General features: G+C 53.4%; 1 protein-coding gene across 10 annotated transcripts in view; it reads right to left on the reverse strand.

The window, feature by feature from the left end:
• Nucleotides 1-13,539, reverse strand: part of PER2 (period circadian regulator 2) — a 55,155-nt gene extending 41,616 nt beyond the window's left edge. For 4 of the 10 annotated variants that reach the window (XM_054679616.2, XM_016950829.4, XM_016950828.3 and 1 more), the window contains exon 1: nucleotides 2,538-2,888. The gene's annotated coding sequence lies outside the window, so the exon portion shown is untranslated. Of the gene's footprint in view, nucleotides 1-2,537; nucleotides 2,957-4,090; nucleotides 4,230-4,500; nucleotides 4,564-13,276 lie in introns of those variants that run through there. The other 6 variants (XM_054679617.2, XM_016950826.4, XM_063790954.1 and 3 more) reach the window with 4 other exon arrangements.
• Between the last annotated feature and the right edge of the window lie 220 nt (nucleotides 13,540-13,759).

Raw genomic sequence — 13,759 nt, forward strand, 5'->3', positions numbered from 1 at the left:
TGTACTGTCTCTGCAAGCCCTGCAGGATTTTACAACCCCAAATATTCTAACATGTTTTCTACTTCCTGGTAGGAGCCAACTCCCTGAGGCCAGCCTGCTGTAATCCTGAGAAAATGTTTGTCCTGCTAAATAAACAGCCGCGCTCTCCATGGCAACGGTTGGGTAACTGAGGAAAATGTGACCGCAGCCATCCAAATATGGAGGGAAGGAGGTGCACCGGGGAGGCATTGTCTTGGCCTCACTAGGACACCTTCAATGATCTCAATTCAGACTTTTAAATCCCTACATTTTTAGAACTACAAGACTTTAAAGCAATAAGAAAGGCAAAAGTGTCAGCCTCCTAGCTCCCCGGTGGTCAGGGACTGAGCTACTCTGAATTGCAGGAAGCTCAGGCATCTGCTTCTCCTGTACCTGGTTTCTTAAAGAGTGGATTCTGATTCCTCTATGTCACCCCAGGAAGAGCACGAGGAACCCTTCGATGCCGGTGAGGGTTCAGCACAGCAGCTCACTCTGTCTTGGGAACTACCAGTCTCTGAAAACCAAGTGGCCTTGACTCCTGTCACCAGTCACTGCTGTTCATTTACTGCTTCTAATTTGCTCTAGACTTGGAAATATGGTAACAAACTTGTTACAAATGTGTACACGATGAGCATAATGAGTTGAAAGGAGGGCCTGGTCCCTAGGGGGGAGTGCGTGGGCTGGGGGAGGGGTCCATCAGAGGCCCCCTCTAGACTAATTCTCCCTTGGTTCCCAAGGTGGGCCAGCTTTCCAGAAGTGTGGGGACAGTCTCTGCCAAGCTTATGGAATTGTGTGTTTCTGGCTCCCTCTGCCAAACAGAGTGGTTTTCAAAAGGTAAAAGCACACCCAGAGCCTGTCTTTCTTCTGACTAAACGCCCAGTGGCCCTGCCAGCTGTTCAATGACCTGACAGAGCCGTGGTTTGCCGAGTCCTGGTGAAGTTACATCATCGCTTAAAAACAGCAGTGTGACTACCAGTATTTTTGAGAAAGTTCAGTGGGTACGAGAAGTAGTGCACAGGAGAGGAATCTTTCCTTTTTCCTTGTAAGCACTGCAGACGTGGCTCACAGGAGAACATTACTTGGCCCAAAGGCAAGAGCATATCAGAAGCCTCTGTCTCCTGCGAGAAACCTGGGAAAAATCATCTGTAGGGTAACAGAAAACCAAAAACCTGGGAATTAAAGTAGACCTCTGAGACTGCCCAATCTGAGCCCCTCCAAACAAACAAGGAAACTGAGGCCCAGACTGGGAGCCAAGGCTCCCAGCAGCAGCCAGCTGGCTGACACAGGGCTCCCCCTTCCCACCTGGCACTCCAGTCTCCACAGAAAGCCAGGGCTGCGTTAGTTCTGTACCAATGAATCATACCAAGGCGACAGTGACAGATAACTGCAAACACCCACGGTACCATCCCCGCGCTGGCACACCACACAGCTTCCAGTCAAAAAAAAACGGAGTCCCTTTCTTCATTATAGTCATATAGCACACAAAAATCAATTCACCTTGTATTTTAAAACTCAATTTCCAAATAAAGCCTTCAGGTAGAGTCCTGTTTTCTTCTCAGGCACACCCAGCCTGGGACCAGAAGCCCCAGGTGGGGGTAGAGGGTGGGCCAAGAAGTCTAGCAGTCCTGCTGTGCCATACACAGGTGAGAGGTGTCCATGTGGGGATTCAGCCATGGTGTGGGGTTCTTAACACATTTCCCGGACTTAAGGTCCTTCCTCCCAAATTCCAGCCCACCCAGGATTCAGCACGCAAGTTGAGGCCATCACTGAACTTCTGAAGCTCATCCTGCCCCAGGACGATGGGAAGATCCTGCAGACAGCCTGGGCCTGGGCCTCAGTTTGCTCATCTGTCAGGCTGAGGGGTTACTCTGGGTGATTTTCAGGGTGCCTTCTGGCTCTGTTGTTCTGTATGAATCAGCTTTCCAAACGGGTTCCTTCTGTGTAGGTTACAGAAACCCTGGCAACCAACTCGTCATCCCTTACCCTGGCCTTCCTGAAGGGGGAAGCAGGCCACCTCCCACCCCCTGGTCTATGTCTGGGACTTGGCAGCCAAAGTACATCCCAGAAGGTAGGCGCGACTGCTGCACCAAAGAGTGGACACCCCCATTCCCTTCTATCCAGTCCGGGGAAAGGGAATTAATACAGGGTGGTCCAGGGGAGGCAAAGGGGCGAACATTAGAGGGTCTCCCTGCCCTCAGGTTCCCAGGCCTGGCTTGGCACCGGGACTTCCTTGTCCCTCTGATCACCCATTCCAGGAGACCCGTGGGTGTCCAGGAAAAGCTCCTAGATCAGCGCCCGTCCATGGCCCTTCCCCAGCCCAGGACTCAGCCCTGTGGCCTCAGAAGAGGCAGTCAGCTCCCCGAGGGTCCTCCAGATCCCAGGGCCGGCTGCGCTAACCCTTGGTTTCCTCGGCCTTCCCCATGCGAGGGGAGGGAGGGTTCCCAAAAGAGAATCGCCCACGGAACCGCAGCCCGCGCGCAGTCACTCGGTAGCTCGGTGCCCTACACACGCTGCCTCACCTTTCGGACCTCAGGCTCCTGAGCTGCGAAACGGGGCTTCGAGTCCCCAACCCGCCGTGTCACCGCAGTTCAAACGAGCGCACCCTACGCGCGGCTCGACCACCCTCCACCTGGGACAGGGCCAAGGGCACACGCCCCCACGCCGGCGCAGTCTCAAGCCGAGGAGTCCAGCAGCCCAGGGAACTTCCGGCGGCGCCTCCGCTGCCCGAGCCGGCGCTGGGACCCCGACCTGCCCGAGGCCCGCGCGCCGGCGGCGGTTACGTAAGCCGCAGCGGGGCCGCGCCGCGCCACTTACCGCCGGCGGCGCCCGCGTCAGCCCGTCCGCCGGTCCCTCCGCCGACTCGCGGCTCTGTCCGCCCGGCCCCGCGCCCGCCGCCGCCGCCGCCCACAGCTGCACGTATCCCCTCAGCGCCGCCGCCTCCGCCGCGGCCGAGTCGCCGCTGTCACATAGTGGAAAACGTGACCGCGCGCGCCGCGCCCGCCCCCGGCGTCCGCCATTGGCCGCGACTCCGTCTCATCTGCATACACGAGGGGCGGGGCCTACGAGCGCCGCGCGCCCATTGGTGGCCGCGCCCGTCGCTCTTTTTACATAAGACGCACATGGAACTCCATGTTCACCTCGTCGGTTCCTCAATGGAGACGCGGCGCGTTCGTGCTACCCGTCGTCCTCCCTAGTGGTCTCATCCACTTCCGGCGTCGGCGCCTTCCATTCACTACGCCCTCAAGTCCGCCAGCTCGGGGAGCGCGGAGTGGCGCGTACCATTGCGGGCGGGGGAGCTGGGCGCGGGGCTCCTGCGCACCTCCGGCCGGCCTGGCAGACCCGGCGCGCCGAAGCCGGACGAGGGAGACCTCCACCTCCGGCCACCGGCCAGAGGCGCGCCCCCAGCGGCCAGGGCCGCGGGAAAGTCCGCGCGGCGTGCTTCATTCACGCATTCACATTCATTCATTTACTCATTCACTCACTCATTCATCGCGGGGCCCCGGAGCAGCCCAGGAGAAGGTGGCAGCACCGCCCTGCAGCAGCTCCGGGGGCACGCCCACCCGGGCCTCCGAGGTGCCTGTGGTCGACACTTGTCCCGGCAGCTACCAAGTGACCTTTCTTATTTTTGAGACCACGTGTTGCAATTTTTGGTTCAGGAAATAGAGTCATTGTTACTCTGGGGAGGTACAAAAGAAAGAAATGATGTTGTCCCTGCCCCCAAGCGCATCACTAGGGAGAAAGGACTATCTCATAAAAAGGAAACTTAATCAAATGCTAAATTGGGCGATGTGGGCTATAAATTAACCAGAGCTATCCCCACAGGCTCCGTGAGAAAGGCAGCACTTCCAAGGCGGGTAGGATGAGCCCTGAGAAAGGGACGCCTTACAAAGGTGCAAGCCGCAGAGACGCAGGAGCCAGGGGTAGGAGGTTGTCCTGGGAGACAGCGCGGGACCCTGCATCACCTTGTTTCGGTAAGCATTGTGTGGGGCATGTGGAGCCTCTAAACTTCCATTTAAAGTGTCAGGAGAAAGAGTACAATTTCCCCGGGTCTGGGTAGAAGCCTGAGACTTACAGGACAGGAAGGAGCTTTCAGGCTCCCACGCAGCAGACTCTGAATGTGTAGGCTCTCATGGGGAAGGCGAGACTGTCCAAGAAGCTGGAGCCCGCAGCATCTCTCTTTACTCTTCTTGTTCTTCTTTATCTGGACTCACCTGGGGACCAGGGATGGGACAGAAGGAAAAGTTATGAACCCACATCAGGAATTCCTGAGTGTGATAACTCCTTCCCTTCTACTTGACAAGGTGTGTGTGCAACTTCTCAGATGCAAACCAGGGCAAATACCAAGTTCATCGGGGCAGCCCTTCCCACAGAAGCCCCGGGAGGCCTGCATGCTGTTCACACACTCAGTCAAGTGGCCCCTCCTCCTGTTCCTCTGACACTGACACCTCGACACACTCCCCGCCCCCTCTCCCTAACACATACACACACAAATGCCAAGCAAACCCAGGCCCGGCTGCTGCGCCCTGCACACACCCAAAGGCTCTTTTGTTTCTTCCCTCCCATTGACGTCAATGGGGAGCTCCATTGTTCTGGAAACAAGAGTAAACAGACAGCTCATCCACACCTTACTGAGATTCTTCTTCATGCTTTTGCTGGGTCTTGCTCCATATTCAGCCTGCTACCTGATGTCACATTTCCTCCCTAAATGTAGCCTTTTTTATTTCCACCAATAAATCTGGTAGAAATATATTGAAATCAATTCTTTTAGAAATTATCAAGTGCTTTGGGCTCTAGGACTCTTCAGAATCTCATCTATTTTCAGTGATTCACAGCCAGTTTCTTCTTTCCTATTATTGGAAATTTTTGTACACCCCACAAATACTTGTTGACACCTGAGTGTTGAGGGCATGCAAAAATACATCTCACTGCATCCCTGCTTGTAAGGAGTTGGTGATGTAGAAGGGGGGAGGAGGCAGATTCAGAGGCAATTTTGTCTAAGTTGTGGTGTGTAGGTCCTGAGGGAATAGGACAGCCATGGACAGAAGCCTCCATCCCAGCTCCAACAGAGGACAGTGCTCAGGGGATGAGCTCCTACAATCAGGCCAAGTGCATGGATGCCATTCTTGCTGAACCAAGATGGTGACAGAGAGGGAGTGCAAACTGGGGCAGTCAGATTGGAGAAGGAAGGGGGATGAACCCTTTCCTAGCCAGCCCACACTGGCCAGCTGTCACCTCCAGCACGGAGCTCAGAGCTCTTGGATAGGGGAATTGCTGTTGGCACTGTGGGAGGCAGGCTGGCTAGGAGACAGCTAGTCCTTTAGTTGGGGGTGGAGGTGGAGTGGTAAGCCAGGGTCCCCACCTACCTTGGGAATGCTGCCAGTGGGAGGAGCTGGCCTCCCAGCTAAAGGCTGCTTGGCCCCTGCTCCACCCACTCCCACCAGCCTGTTTCCACCAGTAAGCCTGGCCCAAGTTGGCCCACCCATCTATGTCTGGGCCTGCCTGTAGGGCCTCTCTGCACCCAGGCCTCCATGCCCTTGCCAGTCAACTCACTGGCCCTCTCATTCACTCATGCACCCAGCCAATTGTTTACTGAGCAACTACTATGTACCAGGCAACTGTGCTGATCACTGCTTCCTCTCATTGTAGGTGGCATGGTTTGCGGGTTGGCTAGCTGGAGGGCCAAAGGACAGGCGGCTAGGAAGAGAATTCCCTCTGCAAATGGAGGAGGTGGTGGCCAGCAAAGTCTCTCTAAAGAGATAGAGGGGACACTGTCAAGCTTTCTGGCCCCCTAGTGCTGGAGCCCCTTTCTTGGGCCTAGGGACATTGGAGATGGTAATGCCCAACCCTTACTCTCCAGCCTCCCTTGAACCCAGCGCTGACCTACGGCTGACCCCAGCTTGGCATGGTGGCAGCTCCTGGCAGGGAGACCCTCAGCCAGCTCACAGAGGTGACCTCAAGGGCGTGGGCACCTGTGTCCAGGGTCTCAGGGTGAGACAAGGACAACTTGCCTCTAGTGACCCGAGGGCAGGTGCCTGTCCCTGGACATGAGGTGGTTTGCAGACCGGTATAAAGAAAGTATCTTCCAGCTCTTTGGGAGGCCGAGGTGGGAGGATTTCTTGAGCCCAGGAGTTTGAGAACAGCCTGGGCAACATAGTGAGACACTGTCTCTACAAAAAACAAAGCCAGGCATGATGGCATGTTCCTGTGGTCCCAGCCACTTGGGAGGCTGAGGCAGGAGGATCCCTTGAGGCCAGGAGTTCGAGGTTGCAGTGAACTGTGATTGCATCACTGCACTCCAGGCTGGGCAACAGAGCAAGACTGAGATCCTATCTTTTCAAAAAAAGAAGAAGGCATCTTTATCATGCTAGCTACCTACTGAGAAGGCTTTTTGATTTTTAAACTAAATATAGATCCAGGGAGGCTGTTCTTTGTTTGGGGGAGACATGTGGGTGTGATGTGCACACCCGAGTTCTCATATGTCTCCCCAAGGAAGTCACAAGATGGAGCCATCCACGATGGGTGTGCAGTCCCCATCTTTCTTCGCCTCACCCTGGAGAAGAGCCTGGGGAAAGGAGCTTGCTTGGAGCCTGGAATGTAAGCATCCATGTCCCAATGGCTCCTTTGCAAAGGATGCCCTAGAGATCACAGAGCTGGTGGCACAAGCTAGGACCCGCATTTGATGTGGAATAGAATGGTGAGAGTGGGCATCCTTGGCCCGTTCCACCCTGGGGGAGGAAGTGTTCAGTATTTCACCACCAGGTACGATGAGCCTTAGATGTTTGTTTTTTTATAGATGTCCATTGCCATATATTCTTAAGTCGCTAAGATTTTTGTTTTTCTTTTTTATAGATGTCCATTGCCATATATTCTAATTCGCTAAGATTTTTGTTTGTTTTTCTTTTTCTTTCTCTTTTTTTTTTTTTAAAGACAGAGTCTCACTCTTTCGCCCAGACTGGAGTGCAGTGGCATGATCTCGGCTTACTGCAACCTCCGCTTCCTGGGTTCAAGAGATTCTCCTGCCTCAGCCTCCTGAGTAGCTTGGATTACAGGCGCACGTAACCACACCCAGCTAATTTTTGTATTTTCAGCAGAGACAGGGTTTCATCATGTTGGTCAGGCTGGTCTCGAACTCCTGACCTCGTGATCCGCCCACCTCGGCCTCCCAAAGTGCTGGGATTACAGATGTGAGACACCCCTCCCAGCCTTGTTTTGCTTTTTTTTTTTTCATCATACATAGGTGCAGTGGGCTTTGAATCCATGGCAAGTTATTACTTCAAAAATACCTCTCCAAAATACATCTAATCTTTTCTTTTTTGCAGATCTGCAAATAATTTAAATTGCCATAGCTTTGTCTCTGCTATACAATACTCTGTATAGACTTGTTTACTTCATTATTGTATCCTAAGACAAAAAATATAAATGAATAAAATAATTAGTACCTGAAGATTCTGTCTTTTTAATGTTGTACATGTCCTCTTTATTGCTACAGGAATTCAGTGATTAAATATGTACCCAACTGACTTCTCTTATTATCAGTTTTGCAAATAAAAGGCATGCTTTTAACCAAAGCCAAGAAAAAATTTGCTATCATGTCACTTGAAAAAGGATTAAAACCTCAAACTTTCTGGTCATTAAGGCCATTAAGAAAAACCAAGGATTTGGGAGGCTGAGGCAGGCAGATCACCTGAGGTCAGGAGTTCGAGACCAGCCTGGCCAACATGGTGAAACTCCATCTCTACTAAAAATACAAAAATTAGCCGGGCATGGTGGCACATGTCTATAATCCCAGCTACTCGGGAGGCTGAGGCAGGAGAATTGCTGGAACCCAGGAGGCAGAGGCTGCAGTGAGCCAAGATCATGCCACTGTACTTCAGCCTGGGTGACACAGCAAGACTCTGTCTCAAAAAAAAAAAAAAAAGAAAAAAGAAAGAAAAACCAAGGATTTCACTGAGACGAAAGCTGTGCCCTTTGGTGGGGAGGGGGTAGCAGTGGGTAGGTGATGCTGTATGGCGCTCCTGGTTTGAGTTGCAGGTCAACTCTCTGCCTCATTAACTTGTGGACTAATTTGTGGATCAGGTTTTCTGGTCTCAGGCAGCTTGAGTTTCTTTCCAGGGCTTCTGGGCAGCCAGTACCCCTCACTGTCCTGAAGGAGCCCAAGGAGAGGCAACTTGCCAAAAATGCCTGCCCTGTCTGAGCTGATCCCCCCCACACCCAAGGTGATGCCCCCTGTCTGAGGTGATACCCGTGTTCAAGGTGATCCTCCACGTCCGAGGCGTCTCTTCCTTCCCAGGTGGAGGGTCTCTCATCGGTCAGGGTGTCATCCTGCTGGCCTTCTGGGCCATGGACCTTACCCGGGCAGGCCCCTGCAGCAGGCTCCCTGGCTCTGTCCCTCTCTGTCTAGTGTGCATCCTGCAAGGCTGTTGCCTCAGTGTGGTTCTGCCAGCATTCCTGGGGGTGTCACTGAGGGGTAGCCCAGTTGGCACCTCCAACCATGGACATCTTGGAGTCAGGAACGGGGGCCTTGCATGCTCTGGGGACCAACAAGGCCTGCTGTCATTAGGGTCCCTGATCCTGGGTGACACTAACAAGAATGCAGGAGCCCGAGTTTGGGGCTTCACATTCATACTTGAGTATGGCCGTCTGGCCCCCCGTGGCCTGTAAACAAGCTGTGATGGAGCACGTGCTTGCTGTGTTCAGGCATCACGCTTGGCGCTTGGCACACATTCTCTTCTTTCATCCTCACCACTCTATAGGACATGCGCCTGCATTCCATTGCCCCTTTGCAAAAGACATTCTCGACACCACGACGCCAAAGGAATCCTGTGTGTCTGTGTTGTATGTCATCAAGGAGAAACCACCTTTGTCTGCAGAAAGATCTCATGGCCACCCTCACCACCCTGCCCCTATGAAGCCTGAGAACCAGCTGGCTCAGCAGGGAAGGCCGCAAAGTCAGGAGCGACCAAAGTCCAAGCTCCAACGTGCCTCTCGTTCTCCAAACATTCTCCCCACCCAAAAGCTCCTCTGTGACTTGGCGAATGCAGGTGCTCCCTGCGTTCTATTAATATAACTCCGCTCTGAGTCCACAAGGACTCACAGGTAGGGATGGCTGGGGTGCAGGTCCATCTTGGGGATCACCAGCCCACCAGCGATGCCAGCTCACAGTGCCCTCCTTGGGAGGGTGAAGGCTCAGGCTTGTGCACCTGCCTTGCCCTCTGCCTGCAACAAGCACTGCTTCTGTGGCGCACAGAGTGTTTCCTTTGGTGTTTGGGTGTCTGTTCTCTCCTGCTGGCTTCTCCCTGGTGCCCAACATGGAAAAACATCACTTGTCCCTAAACAGAGTCTTGTTGGTTGGAAGCAACAAAGTTGTTGTTGTTGTTGTTGTTGTTCTTCTTCTTCTTCTTTCTTGTTCTTCTTCTCCTCCTTCTTTCTTCTCCTTCTCCTTCTCCTTCTTCTTCCCCTCCTTCTTCTACTTCTTCTCTTTCTCCTCCTTCTTCTTCTTCTTTTAGAGATGAGGCCTTGCTGGAGTGCATTGGTGCAATCATAGCTCAGTGAAGCCTCGAGTCCCTGGCCTCAAATCGTCCCCCTGCCTCAGCCTCCCAAAGCTCTGGGATTACAGGGATGAGACAGGCAAAGGGGTCTGATTGGGTTACCTCAGGGTGGAGGCATCCCCTCGAGCGGTGAGTGACCGCTTTCCTGGCTGAGGGCAGAGGCAGGAGCCCGAGTGACTTAGACCTGCGACGGCAGTGATTGTGGGGCCTGAACTGTGGTGGTTCCATTGTGAAGAGCAGCTGGGAGCGAAGACTGCCCGTGTACTCATCTTCTCGCTCCTCCTCAACAGATGGAGTCCTGCGATGAGGAGGAAGGGAAATTGGGAGACACCCTACCCACTTCCCAGGCCACCACTGAAGCTGGGGAGCTTTGCTACAGGGAGGAAGCCATGTGTAGGTGGACTGTTGGGGTGCACAGAGGAAAAACGGGCTCCCTCTGGCCCTGCTGCCACCCACACCTGGGGAACTCTTTGCAAGCATGGATGGTTTGTTTGCATGATGAGGGGTGACACGTGCTGCTGAATGAAGCAAATGGTGGGTCAGGGGATCCACACAGCACCCCTGCTGCAGAGTCAGTTGTGTGCCCTCCTGCTGCAGAGTCAGTCGTGTGCCCTGTGACCACGGACACAGGCAGACATTCTCGGGCACTTCTCGCAGTGGGTGCTTGATGACCACGGTGTGGCGGCCCCAGGGGGGGTTCCCTGAGACCTTGAGCATAAACCCAGGCATCCCCACCGAGGCTGCAGCCACCGTGGAAGAGCTTGCTGGGCTCACGTGGTTGATGAGAACGCAGAGAGAATCCCTGCCAGCACCACACTCTGGGCTCAGAAAGTGCTGAGCGGTTCATGGCAGGCAGGGCCCTCCTCGCGGGGGACATCTTCAGCTTGATTCCTCTGGGCACTGCCGGGCTGGAGCAGTTTTTCCAGGCTGGTGTGTGACTGGCCTCAAAGGAAGAGTCACAAATAACCCCCAAAAGGGGTTCAGATCTCTACTTGAGACAGGAACGAGGAGCAAAGAACAGGGAGGACCTGAGGCTGCACTGCCAATGCAGACCTTCCACCACATCCACCCCGCACATCCACCCCGCACGCTCTGCGGCTGGCCAAACCCTAAACCAAAGAAGGCGAGAGGACCAGGAGAAATGACAAAGGAAAGGGGCTCTCGGGAGGAAAGGCATTGCATGGAGAAGGTGCTGGAAGAATAGTGTGAAAACTGGAGAAGCTATCAAGAGGAGGAGCACAGGCAGGAGCCTGGGGCCAGGAGTCCCCCAGGCAGGGAGCTTTGAGACCAGAGCCTTGCATTGTCACCTCCTGGTCCACTCAGCAGGGCCTCTGAATCCTCTGAGAAGGGACTCAGAGAGTGAGTGAAGACACGATTGAAATGGGATTCCTAAAGAGCACTCTTGTAACGCTAGGGTCCACCCTGTGAGGTTCGCCTGGATCTGGGCTTCCCCATACCCTATTTGAGTCTTTCAAACCACAGGAAGATGAGGAATGGGACCCTGTTCCCTGAGCTCCCTGCAGGGCAGTGGCAGACTGTGTGCCCTGGACCACATATGCTGGAAACAGAAGGGGGCCCAGATAGTCCCGGGCTTGCTAGACACGGTAGCCTGGGTGGCTGTCACTGCTGGCCCAAGAAAGGCCACTGCCATAGGTGCTGCCAGGGCTCTTCCCAAAACCTTCCAGTGGGAGGCAGGAGAGAGCCAGTGGATAATACCCTTACCCTTTGCCCTCTGTTGGGCCAAAATCCAAGGCATGGTTTCCCAATGGGCCAGGGCATTGGCGTTCACAAGCTGCATGAGGACATGCCGAGTGTCTGGCTTGCCTCGTGTGGCTCATCAGGAAGCAGCAGCCAGCATGGGGATGCCTCACCTTGCCTTTTCTTCCTTTTTTCTCCACTCTCCCTGCCGTGGGATTGTGCCTCCCAATAAAGCTTTTGTTCTTTTTTTTTTTTTGTGATACGGAGTCTCGCTCTATCCCCCAGGCTCTAGAGTGCAGTGGCATGATCTCGGCTCACTGCAGGCTCCGCCTCCCGGGTTCACCCCATTCTCCTGCCTCAGCCTCCAGAGTAGCTGGGACTACAGGCGCCCGCCACCACGCCCGGCTAATTTTTTGTATTTTTAGTAGAGACGGGGTTTCACCGTGTTAGCCAGGATGGTCTCGATCTCCTGACCTTGTGATCTGCCTGACTCATCCCCCCAGAGTGCTGGGATTACAGGCGTGAGCCACCGTGCCCAGCCAAAGCTTTTGTTCTTAAGCCTGTTCCCTGGCTCTGTTTTCTAGGGAACCTAAACTAAGACACTGGATACTGAAAATGGTTTGACAAAGCAGACCCTCACTCAAGGCTTCACGTTGGAATCTATCTTCCCACCTGTTTCAGAGTCACAGGGTCTCCATACCTCTGGTAAGTGGGATTGTAATGACCAGGGGTCAGCAAACTATGGCCTGTTCTTCCATGGCTTGTGGGCTAAAGGGAAAGGGAGGGTGAAAAGTCAGAGAATATGCTGCAGATATCACACAAGGCCCACGAAGCCTGAATTACTTACTATCTGTCCTTTTACAGAAAAAGTTTGCTGACCGCTGGTGACCGTTCATCACACAGTGGCGTTATGGTGAAAACTGGAGTTTTCACCTGTGGTCAGTTATGATGGGTGCAGCCAGAGAGCAAGGCATTGGGTGGTGCTTCCTGAGTGGGAGACAATGATAATGATCATGATTATGCAGAAGGGTGGTGCCTTCTTATGTTGGAGCTGAACACTCAGAAGAAAGGAAACGGTGGGCTTGGGAGAGTTCATTGCCAACCTAAGACAAACTTTGAATGCCCAAGGGCCTCACTGGCAGCTCAGGAGATTTACATCTCCTACAGCCACTGGGAAGGAGAAATCACTGTTGCAAATCGGCCAGGCACAGTGGCTCACGCCTGTAATCCCAGCACTTTGGGAGGTCAAGGCAGGGGGATTACCTGAGGTCAGGAGTTCGAGACCAGCCTGGCCAACATAGTGAAAATTAAAAATTAGCCATCTCTACTAAAAATACAAAAATTAGCCGGCCGTGGCAGCGTGCGCCTATAATCCCAGCTACTCGGGAGGCTGAGGCAGGAGAATCGCTTGAACGCGGGAGGCAGAGGTTGCAGTGAGCGAAAAAGAAAAAAGAAAATCAGACCTCGAGGCTGGGCGCAGTGGCTCACATCTGTAATCCCAGCACTTTGGGAGGCCGATGGGGGCAGATCACTTGAGGTCAGGAGTTCGAGACCAGCCTGGCTAACATGGGCAAAATCCCCCTCTCTACTAAAAATACAAAAGCTAGCCAGGCGTGGTAGTGCGTGCTTGTAATCCCAGCTACTCGGGACGCTGAGGCAGGAGAATCGCTTGAACCCAGGGGGCGGAGGTTGCAGTGAGTCGAGATCACGCCACTGCACTCCAGCCTCGGCAACAAAGTGAGACTCCGTCTCAAAAAAAAAGAAAAAAAAGAAAAGAAGACCTCAAATTTGATAAGGGTTGAAGGCTACAAAGGAGACTAAAGTCACAGCCTTGACAGGCCTGCTGCATCAGTCAGGAGCCAGATAGTGAATGGTCCTGAGACCATGGCTATGGACAATTGAGTAGATAAGCTGAGAATCTCAAACCCCCAAATTCTCAGAAGCCTCCAAGCCAACAGAAGCAATTACTTCCTCCTTGCCGGAGAACAGGTTGTTCTTACGGAATACCTTACCTGTGGTAGGTGTCCTGCAAGTTGTTTGTTCTCAAGACCTGCCCTCACCACTGCTCCTTGATGCCAACATCCGGGGCAGGCTTCACCATAGCTAGAGCAGAGAGGCATATGCTCAGCTCTGGTCAGAACTGTCCTATTCTCCAAAGGAATTGCAAAGCTAATGTGTGCCAGCAGGAGCTGAAGGAACACAGGTGACGCTGGTTCTTCACAGTGTGGTGGCGGTGGAGCATAACGCTAGATGGGTGGCTGGAGAAGAATTCATTGGCACAGGGGCAGTCATCTGTGATTTAAAACTCGATGCTTTGGCAAGGACACCAGGAACTGATTCCAATCATTTGTTGGGCTGACTCCAGTGGTGTGCTAGTTAATGTGTAACAATTGGCTCTCCGGAAAAATAAAAAAAAAGAAAGAAAAAATATGTAGCATTTATCTATTTCTGTGACACAGATACGCCCACATGGCCAATTTCAAGCTCCCACCACG

This window comes from Pan troglodytes, chromosome 13 (genome assembly GCF_028858775.2).
Source record: "Pan troglodytes isolate AG18354 chromosome 13, NHGRI_mPanTro3-v2.0_pri, whole genome shotgun sequence".
Taxonomy (NCBI): domain Eukaryota; kingdom Metazoa; phylum Chordata; class Mammalia; order Primates; family Hominidae; genus Pan; species Pan troglodytes.